Source organism: Brachycentrus maculatus, unplaced genomic scaffold (genome assembly GCF_059751285.1).
Source record: "Brachycentrus maculatus isolate JH-2025_06_01 unplaced genomic scaffold, ASM5975128v1 h1tg000205l, whole genome shotgun sequence".
In the NCBI taxonomy this organism is placed as follows: domain Eukaryota; kingdom Metazoa; phylum Arthropoda; class Insecta; order Trichoptera; family Brachycentridae; genus Brachycentrus; species Brachycentrus maculatus.
Window position 1 is genome coordinate 325001 of NW_028280956.1, and position 12294 is coordinate 337294.

Here is a 12294-nt window from a genome sequence, read left to right on the forward strand (position 1 = left end):
CTTAAACATGTTAATCGAAAAAACACACAAAATAAATAATACAAAGAAAAAATATAAAGTCCCTCTCCAAGCACAAGAGCTTAGTCTCTTTATTGGAGAGGAACAGCGTAACTAGTATTAAGATATGTTAAAAGTAGAAATGTCTAGCAAATGAGTTATTGGAGATTGCATCACATTTATAACACATTTAAATTCATAAATTAAACTTTATACAATAAAACAACTTTATTTTAACCACTTTTTATTGGTACACTTTATCCAACCGGCTTTGACAAGAACCTTGTCATCATTAGGGTTTTCGCACTAATTTCTAAAACATAGAAATACTCATAGTTAATTACCGTTCCCTTTCCAAAAACTTCCACGCACTCCATACACGATATGAAAATATGATTTAAAAATATGAAAATTCAAGTTTTTTTTACTTTATAAAGTTTATAAAATGCCACAGAGGATCTGCAAAAAATATTCAAGAAATAAACTTAATTAACTCCGTTAATAATAAAATAAACACAAGAAATTAACCCCCTTAAACAAAACAAGCTAAAAGCCTAAATGACCCAAACGAAAGAAAAAAATATCCTTTTTTGTGGGAAAATGTCTTCAAGAAAACCTAATTCCACGCTAATAAATACCAAAGGTCATTCCGTTTCAGACTCTTTACACAGTCGTCTGGTTGTTTTCTTCCATTTTTGGGTTTAAATAGCTTGGAGCAGCTAATGTCTGCGTTTTTCCGCTCGTGCATTATTACTCGGTTAGGTTAATTCAAAGGCAGGCCAGTACAATGGGCAGAAATAAAGGAATGCATTTCCTTGCATTTTGCATTCAGCCAGTTTGTATGGAGCGCTTTGGTCGTGCACCGCTTCGCTGTGCAGCATAACCCGAGATATGCTCAAAAAAGTAAACCCGCTTCAACACGAAGACAGCAAAGTAATGGCTAAGTATAAGTTAAGATGTTCATTTCAAAATTAAAAGTTTAATTGGACATTTCTCGGATGTTTTAGCCTGCACGCTCTTCTCTTGACCAACTTCATGTCCAAAGCTTTTTTACCTAATAGGGTAAATATTATTGCATTTTATCCGCCTCCGTGGTGTAATGGTTAGCCTGTTCAGCTACCGTGCCGGAGGTCCCGGGATCGATTCCCAGGGAGATAAAAATACATATTAGTGATTTTACACTCTAAGATTTATTTAACATTACCCTGGACTGGTACCTGAAACGCAGGACTGATCACTTTGCCTTCGTGCAATTAATGCTCAAGATAACACTGCGTCGATGTGATGCAGTGCCCTATGCACCATTTGGTGCATTTAAGGGTTAGTGAAATGCACATTGAGTATGTTTAAAAATTACATAGGTACGTGTTACATACATCATTGTACCCATGATCAATACACTCAGAATGTTGCGAATAAAATAACTGGTCAAATTATGGGCTTCACCAAAAAAACATGTTTTCAGGCTTTCCCAGTATGTAAAATAATACGGAGTTCGGATCTTGCATTCATCTAAATTAAAGAGTTTTCAATGAACAAAAGCTTTCTCAATCCATTCATAGATAAGTCTTGTGAACTCAATGATGAAGTATCATGAGATTAATGATTTATATATGGGTTACAAAAATTGAGTAGCGTGGTTGTCAATCATGAGTAGAATGTTGCATGTTGCACAAGTGTAAAGTGACTACTCAACCAGCTTAAGTCAGGTCATTAGCCCTGTAAATACCCAGACTTCTATATTCTTCTTCATCTATGTTGAGATGTAATAAAAATATTTTAGTGCTTTGTGAAATGAGATCATATATTGAGTATGCAGGGAAAATTGTACCGACCGCCACAATGTTTTGCCGATTTCTTTATTTAGGGGTGGCATATTTAAGTCATGATTATTATTACCATATTCTGTTTCATATACATATCGCTCACTCCTTTCAACAAGGTCATATATCAAAAATCGTCAATTTTTAATTGTGCATGTTTTCGGAATGCCTAGAAAATGTACTATATCCCAGCAAAAGCGGCATATTTTAAACTTAATATTTACCCGTTTCAAGGCAGAAAGTGTTGATTTTGCATTTTGAAGAAAACGTATTGTTTAATTATTTTTTTAAATATACTACATATTTTTCAAATGCAGAAATAACCTTCAAGTTTTACCTAAAAAGATCTGTTGCACAGTAAAAAGTTCAATAAGTGGCTTGACATTTATTTTCAATACATTTTATTATATTATGAAACTTTTTAAACGATCTCTTGAAAAATCAAGTTTTTTGATATATGACGTTGTTGAAAGGAGTGAGCGATATGTATGTTGAGGTCTCAGAATATTAAATTTGCAAGTACCTACTAATGATCACATTATTTTGACTTACAGAAGGATGCAGGAAAAATCGGATATTTAGATTTTAAAACATGATTGCTATTAAAAACAAGTTATTTATTTAGTGAATACACTGTAGTTTTACGGTACAAAAATTTTGCACGACAGTTAAGAAAAAGGAGCGCCATTTAATAATCATAATTAACCATTATATACGATTAAATGTCACGGTGTATTGAAGAGTGACTGAAATGAATAGTACCTGTAAGTAAAATATTTATTATCCATTGGAACTTTTTGTATGGATAAATAAAGAAATACCCAACTGTTTTGTTGACATGTTGACAGGTACGTCAATGTGTAGGAAACAGTAAAACGTGTTCTTGGCCTTTACACGACAACTGTTGTCGTTGTTAACATTTAAAAATCAACATCGATGTCTTCGTTTTTTCTTTTCTGTCAGTAATTCAACCATATGGTTCTAGAACTTGCATTTTCCGAAAGATTAGAAGCATTTTGCTTGTGGTGTTGGATAAGGTTGGAAAGAGTAACAAATGGATGATTTCAAGTAGATTGAATTTTTCATTTATTAGAAATAATAAAATACTGAAGGGAGAAGATGATAGAAGTTGTGTGGCATGTCATGTAACAAATCATGGTAGTTTTTTTTATACTTCAACTGCAGTACATACATGAGTACTGTGTACATATTGACCAATGAAACAAGCCACTGTTGTGGAATAATTGTCACCTTTACATCGTCAAATTCCTTGTAGCCCAACATAAATATTAATCATTACATTAATAAAAAAACTGTGAAGATATTAAATCGTTTAATAATATTCTCTTTCTTCTCTGCCTTATACGCACCCAATGGTACTTAGTTATGACGCAATGTTATCTTAATCATTACTTACATGAAGGCAAGGTGATCACTCCTTCGCTTCAGGGATCAGTCCAGGGTAATATTAAATAAATATTAGAGTGTAAAATCGCTAATATTTATTTTCACCCCCTCCTGGGATTTGAACCCTGGACCTCCAGCACGGTAGCTAAACACGCTAACCATTACACCACGAAAGCAGACTAAATAATATACTAAAAATTAAAAAATAAAAGTCATCAATAGCTATTGCTGCTTAGATTATTTCCTCATCTTTTCTACATTTAGGTTGTTACATTTTTTGATAGTAAATAATTTCGTAGCTACCATTTATTTTTAAAATCCTTTAAGATCGTTAACAAATCATCGCTTTTATCATATGTTTACACTTAAGGCGGATATGAAGACGATATGCGCTGATATATCCACATAAGTATGTACATAGGTTGGTACAAGCAAAATAGTTGGTAGCAAGCAATTAAAAGTAGTCGCAGTAGAGAATCACAAAAAGGCGTTTCTTATTCAAACTCCATTTCAGCAAATGTATGAAAACACTACATATTATACTGCTTGCAACTAGGAGGTCTGAGTTGCTGGCTGGGATCTCGACTTGATATTATAATCTTATAAAACAAAACCGTTGACAGGTAGGTACATACTTGTTTTTTTGTTGTTGTAATTATGGAAAAACATTATTATGGGAGTGGAACTCGGTTGTATACTTGTCAGGATGTGCAATTTATTATCCCAAAAAACATTTTATTATTATTTTTTCCTATTTAAAATGGTCATTGTTATCATAAAACCTCCGATGAATTGTATGGCGCGTATTTTAAAAAATATATTTATTTTAAAACGTATTACATACATAAAAGTTACATGTATAATATTCCCGATGAGTAATTTCCATTAATATTTTAGGATTACGGTTAACAAGGTTCACAACAACCTACAAAAATACCAATGTTTTAAAATATCGTAAATAAGATACGTAATATAAATAAATGAAAAAAATCAAAGTGAGGAATACAGCAAAAGTAATTATATATCGCTCACTCCTTTCAAGAACGTCATAAATAAAAAAACTTGATTTTTCAGGAAAACGAAAGAGAATTTTTTGGGTACACGATAATTTGAGAAAATCCATTTATTTAATTGAAAAACAATAGATCATAATGTAATATAACAGTTCGCCTGTAACAGGTGCTTAATAAACCAGATGTTCAAAAACTGAAAAAAATGTTTTTAAAATTATAAATAAAACGTTATTTTTACATATGTATATTTAAATTTATATTATTTTTGACTGAACTGCGATAAGTTCCTACCTCCGCAGGCTTCATGAGAATCGATGTGGATTCCAATGAGAACGCGTCTTAACCACACTCACTGTAATAATTCATTATTAAATATAAATTTAATTAAAACATTTAGCTTGTAGATTTATCAAAGATTCAAGTGAATTGTGCCCTATATTTCATAGATAAATTTCATAAAATTTGCCAGTAGGTACTACATACTCACAATATATATATAAATATTTTAAAATAATTAAATATAATTCATTTTAAAATTTTACTTTTGACAATACGCCAGCCCTTATTTTTAACTCGTGTCGGTAATGTAGATTACCCACCCTTAAAATGTGCCCGATGACAGCGTTGTAACTTAGTTTTGCTACTCAATCATAGATGGCAGTAAATAAATAAAAAAAATAATCTTGTATTTAATTCTGTATGGTAAAATAATTTTATAAGTAATCCAGTTATTTTATTTAAACAGAAAATAAAATAGAATGTTTATTTTATTTATAAAATGTTGTTCAATATTTTGAAATAAAATTTCATTCTTCCGTAAGGTGCTGCCACCAATTACCGTGCGGTAGGAACGCGCAATGTCTGATGCACACTGGATGTAGAAATTGAACCCCTTTCAAAAATGATCTCACCATTTGCATCAAATTGTTTTTGCAATAAATTGATAATTTGCCCTTTTACGTGGTGGTTATAATTTGATTCCTGGATTTATGGCGTCAAGGTTTACGTGTGGGGCCCTATTCGTTCCCTGTAATGGGCAATATGTTATTCCGAGAAAGTATTCACTATGTACCAGGGTAGCAGGAACGTGCCGTAGTACGCAAACTGTCTCATTTTCCAACTAATTGCCCTGATACAACTCATTCGATGGCCCATCTATTAGGCCGTATATTTTATGGGACCATTTTAGATTACAGATTGGAATTCACAATCGATCTCTTCATTCCTTCTTCTTAAAAATAAATTAGCTTCATTCGGCAAAGCTGTCTGCACCCTGTTAAACATTTGAAAAGGAAGCAAAGTTTAACATAAACATTGAAAAAAACAATTAACACTTTGAGACGATTAGTATTAGATTAATTGAACGAGTTAGTTTTTCAAAATCCTTTATTAACTCAATCCCTTTGTGGTATATAATATCTATCCATTTTAAATTTAAGTTCATGGTAATTACCACTATTACTTAGAAAAAGTGGTAGGCATTTACCATTTAAAACTTAGATTAAAAAAATCTTGAATGTTTATCGCAGATACTTTGTGGCACATTTTATAAACTTTATAAAATAAAACAAATTGAAAAATCCGTTATAAAAATGAACTGCAGCATAAAAATGTTCCTGTTTTGTAGAAAAATGGGTTGTAATATAATTTCTTTAAAAAAAAATTATTCTTATATTTTAAATGTCACATTGGAAAGATTTGCAATATACCGCAATTACAATTTTGAATGTTAAATGCTATATAAATGTTATATTGCATACATCAATTACTAAAGATAAGGTACCTCCAGTTAATTCAAGAACTAAGAAAAAATACTTACCCTATAGCAAGGATGACAAACCGGTCGATCCCGATATGTGTAATTATTGAACATGCAAAGTACCGTTGACCTGTCTCTATTCCGCCGTTGCCAGTTTGGTATATTGTAAATTAAACTTCTTATAAGAATCTTGTTAGAGGAGTCGATCGCAAGGCAATTTAAGATTGAAGGGTACATCTCAGAGCAAAAAAGGTGGAAACCCTTGCCTTGTAGTAATAGGTATTTAGAATCCGACGATACCTATATTTAATGTTCATCTTTAAACACTCTTGGATTTTTTCAAGTTTGATTTATAATCTACTAACTACTTATACTTATTTTTATGATATTTTCACTAATAAAATTTAACAAGCCTGAATTTGTATGAAATATAAAGTTATTTATAAATTTTGTAACTGTATCTTTTAAATCATATTTTAACCGAACTCAGATTCATTGAATGATGAATGGATTTTTGGGGAAGAGAATGTCTCACATAATTTTTAGCCTTTTCTATTAGGTAATATTTTTGCCGTCGGTCAAAATTTTTGTTCGCAAAATGTAACTACGACAACGACCAGTAATCCAAAAATTATTGCTTTCTTGAAACCGTCCTATATTTAAAAAAAAAATCATATCATCTAATGAATCAGTTAGGCAATGATTTTCTAAGGCCTGTGAACGGGTTAGTGTTTGTGAACGAGATTAACTCGAAAGTCAGATCCGGTCTCTCGATCAATATATATATATGAACGGATATTTACGATCCGGTTATTCACGGACTTATGTCTCTTGTCTGTTTGATTTTTTGTACCTATTACCTGCTCTTTTTATATCACAATTTTTTTAAAATTAATTTTAAAAATACAAGGTATTGTAATGTTTATGGAAATAGTCCAATGAAATATTGGATTCATAAATATTTTTGACGGGTGCAATCTTTCGGAATTTTTGTATGCTAATATAATATGTTAACCGTAACAGAATTGAACAAAAATCCTAATTATAATTAATATAATAAAAAGGTAATTTTTCCATTAGGTTTTGAAATTTAAATGAGGTAAAAATTATTTTGCTGTGTGATTTGACGCAAAAATTTACAAGCTACCTTTCAATTCATTTGAAATCCTTTTTACGAAATGTCGATTACCGAAGCAACGCTCAAAATGTTAAGCAAACATAAATTCGACGAGCTTTCAACCAAAAAAATGTTCGACAAAGTCTACTAACTCTTAAAATATGTTTTTAATAATATCAAAGCCTTATCGGGGGTTGGCTCGTGACAAGAATTCAACCCGAAAGAGGAAAATGGAAATAAATTAACCGATCTTTATGTCTCCTTCTAATGCCTTTAAAGTTTTTGGGGGATGTTTTTATTCGTCTGTAATAAAATTCAATTAGAACCAGGGAACGCTACATAACTTTGAAAAACATCATGTCTAAACAATATTATATATATTGCAAAATTTACATTGTAATATTATATATAACGACATGTTAATGACCCTTAAATGCCCTCGTTAGGGCAGTGCATCAAATGGATGCAATGTAAATTTAATCGTTTATTATATGAAGGCAAACTAATCGATCCTGCGTTTCATAATGCATCTATGATATTTTTTATTCTTATATATAACTACTAATAATTATTTATTTTAATACGGAAAACATGAATAAATCATTGTAAGAAAATATATGAGCTTATTATATTCTTTAGGTTTTATGCCTAAGACTCTAAATGTACCTATTTTTGTACTGTATCTACTCCCTATACATCTTAAAAAATAAAAATGTAATATTCGTTTGTTCAAAATCTTAAACTTAATAGATATTCTCCAATTTGCCCAATGCTTTTGAATATGCACGTGTTTTTTTTACGTGATAGGTAAACTTTTAAAGAAAATTAAAACATTAAATTTTATTCTGCTATTTATACGTAGAGACTTCACTTGCATTTTCATAAAAATAAATACTTAAGTGTGTCTATTTGTTCCTTTATCAAAAGTAACCATTCGAAAATAAATAATAAAAAAAGTACTTTCTTAATTTGTATTAATAGTTTTATTTCTTTAATCATAAAATAATATTTCGTAAGCCCTAAATTTAACAAAACTTCACAAAATCTAGATTTTTGTGTTATAAGTATTCAGAATAATGCTTCGTGTAAAAAAACGTCATTGTAACAAATATAAAAATAAAAAAATATAAATATAAATAACAAACATAAAAATCTAGATAATATGGTATGTAGTTTTTGCTGACTTTATTTTTTAGCCATTAATTTAAAAAAAATATGTTTTTTATTATTTACTTAAATACTTTAATTTCATACTATGTCTGTGAGCCTCAGCGGCTCATTATTAAAAATAGGCATCAAATTGTGGTGGAGTAGGTTCGAACCGAGAAACTCTGCTTCAAGAGTCCGCGACACTAACCACCGGGCCACAACCCGACACTATTATTAATTGACTTAGGAGATATTGTTTCAGTGTTTAATAAGCATAAAAATCTTGTAAGAATTTTAATAGGTTTGTGTTTAGAATAATGTTATATCCCCTAATACTAACCCATACCTACACATAATATCTTTACATTGTTGAATAATACTTGTCTCTTATAATATATTGTATATCACACGCATAAAAATATATTTGTTTCTCTGTCTCTCCCCCTTGAACGTTAGTTTTCAATACAAACGTTTACCAATTCTAAATAAATAAACCATATACTTACCTCTTGTTGTCTCCCTCTTACTCCAGCAAAAATGTATATCGACCCAAAAATCGTTTATTTTTATGGAACTCCGTCAGCTGTTAACCCTTTGAATCCGGGATAGAGTTAAATCATTGGGCACGTACTTCGGTACTTCAATATAATGTTTAACTAACTATAACGCCGCTTCCCCGCACACCACCCTTTCTTTGCAAACATTCTTCGCCTCTTCCACATTGATGTATATCCTCACATATACCTGAAGATTATTTCAATTCCTAACCCGGCCACTTTCAAGTATTTGACATACCTAATTGTATCAAGTTTTCCTCGGTCTTCCTATGCTTCTTTTTCCAACTAAATTTGCCTCATAAATTTGTTTATCCGTTCTTTCCTCACTCATACGTTCCACATGTCCAAACAATCTCAACACAACTTTCTTAATTTTATCGATAATGCTTATTTCAACCTTAATTCTTTTTTATTTCACCATTCGAACAAGTCGCTCACTCCTTTCAACAACGTCATACATCAAAAAAACTTGATTTTTCAGGATATCGTTTTTAAAGTTAAAAAATAAAATGAAATGTTTTAAAAATAAATATCAACCCACTTATTGAAGTTTTTACTGTGCAACAGATCTTTTTAGGTAAAACCTGAATGTTTTTTCTCCATTTGAAAAATATTTAGTATATTTAGAAAATAATTAAACAATACCTTTTCTTCAAAATGCAAAAAACACCTTCTGCCCTGTAGCGGGTAAATATTAAGTTTAAAATATGCCGCTTTTGCGGGGATATAGTATATTTTCTGGGCATTCCCAAAACATGCACAACTAAAAATTGAGGATTTTTCATATATAACGTTGTTGAAAGGAGTGAGCGAAGTAATCATGAACTCATTTAAAAAATATATATTTATAATATTTTTTAAATGTAAATTAAACTAAATTAAACTAAATGTAATTTAATTAAACTGTAGTATGGTGAGTTTAGTCTAATATTGATGAAAAAAAAATATAAGAGAAAAAAAGTAGGTATTTGAGGCGTATGATAAATTGACTCCTTGACCTTTTTGGCTAACAACAAACTCCAAGCTTAAAGTCTCCCAGTTTTTTGTTACAATTAATTTCATATTCTCATTTTACTTTCAATTAATATTTCTCTCATGAAAACATGATGGATATGGAGAATTAATCAAGTATTATTTTAATAACCCGCCGATTATACATATGTCCAGAGATAAGAGGCTTTAATTTTTCATAGTGGCAATTGACCTTATAAGTCTGTATCTTTTAATTTCATTACTAAATAATGCACTATCACTCCTATTTTGTATGAGGTGTAATGCTTGATCTAGTATGCCTAATAATAATTACTTATAATATTTAAATATAGACAACTCCTTAATGGAGCAAATTCAGAATTTATGAACAAAAAATTAGACATACTCCATATATCGCGAAAAAAAAACTGGTGTCATAAAGAAGTTTAATAAAATTTAAAAATGATATTTCAGTCGTAAAGAAGAATCTTACAAACCTTTTATGAAGGTTTCTGTTAATACAAAAAAAAACATAGATGTCGCCGACGAAGTAGCGTACAGTAGATCTTTTCAATCAAAAGATAAATATAACTTTAGTTTTGTGGTTGTTAATCATAGATAGAACGGTGAATAAAGTGAACAATTGAATCAGCCAACGTGATCAATTAAATCAGCCAATGACAGGTTATAAGCCCTGTGAATGCCTAGACTTGCATGCACCATTCGATATGAACAGGGATCAGAGATTGTAATATAATGGACGCTACATATATTCAACATATATGTTTTTTAAATTCATTTCGTCAGAAAAAAAAAAAAATCATGGTTTTCAACCCTGCCTTGTAGTGTATAAAACATTAGTCTGGTGATATCAGTATCGATGAAACCCGGTTACTAGTCAAATAAAATATATTTGGAAAAAAACTATAAAGCTGTTATTTTATTTTATATATTCAAGTATTCGACAATCATATTTTTACGAGTCAATATTTATATCTGCTATCAATCTATACAAATTTTAACGTTTTAAATGATTTTCTACATGTGTTTGCTAAATTGGATGTGAAATATTAATTTTCCTTTATATTACAGCCACACACTATTTTATGTATATTTTAATACGTGCAATCAAAATCCATTCTTACGAATGGAACTGAACTTTCCCATGGATTCATCCATAAACACTTATATCACCGATCGAATTCCTTAGTTCGACACATTTCTCAGCATTCTAATGAATTACGTTATCAAGGCGAGTAACACTTATAAAGTTTTACGACGGACCTACAGTAAAAATGGCCTGGCGTCATTACCATAATCAGCCGCGATTTAGCTCCCAAAATACAGAATTAGAATATCAGTTGGCGGAATCGAGGCGGTAAGCTTACTTGGATATGAGTAGGTTCATTACAAACGCCCATACAATCGAAAAAAGAAAACGAAATCTTTTCAATTTATTTACTGTAATTAAGTTAATTTATTTATTAACAATAACCACTAAGTATTTTTTGGTAAAACAAAATATTGAACAAAGAGCATCTCAAAATAAATACAATACAAAAATTTTATGTCATTATATGGTGGTTGAGGGTCTTACTCGCAAAAATAGAATTTAGTTAGCGCCCGGCTACGCTGAGAGCTAGTCATCACTTCACGCCCATTTTTTTTAAAATATACCGTAGTCGTACAGGAGAAAGTGACCAACTAACAAAACGTAAAATGTTGTTGGAGGGCCATTTATGTCACCTTTGCTTGGCAAAAAAATAAACATCAATTCAGTTAGTCATTTTTACCAAGTCAATATATTATACTTCCAAGTTTAAAATCCTTTGGGATGTTTTCAGGGCAATATTAAGCTAGTAAGATATTAAATAGTCAATGATCACGTTTTTGTAAAAAAAAATACACTTGGTCAAATACAATGTACAAATACAATTCAACCAATTATTGAAAAGTGTAACATACTAAAAAGTACAAACTAATTAATAAAAAGGACCACAACTGAACTAAATAATTACATATTTTTTTTCTTGTTACTGAGCTTTTTAAAAGTTATTTTCCTAGAAGTATAAAACACATTCAAGAAATAAAATCGAATCGTGCCCTTAGGTAGCGATTCGACCATCAATTATTGGGCGAGTATAACGAATCATGAACAAATCAATATTATATTAAGTTGTCACACACAATTAATATCAGCGTTTTGAGTGTGTCCAAATACTTGTTCACAAATCTGGGTTTTCTCCAGTCAGGAGTTATTTTTACATTTTTATAAATGAAGTAAAATATGGAAGTCTGGGTATTTGTAGATTTTATCTATTTTAATTGTTTTTGTGATACCAGGGTATCATGAAATAGTATTGTAGAGGGGTCTGGAAAGAACCTGGTCGTTCCCATCACGCGTGACTCTCCATTACCGCCGTATCTGTTAACTTATCTGCGTGTAAACGCACATAATTGGCTCGCAACGCCTCCCCTATCGGCCAAGACAAATAAATAC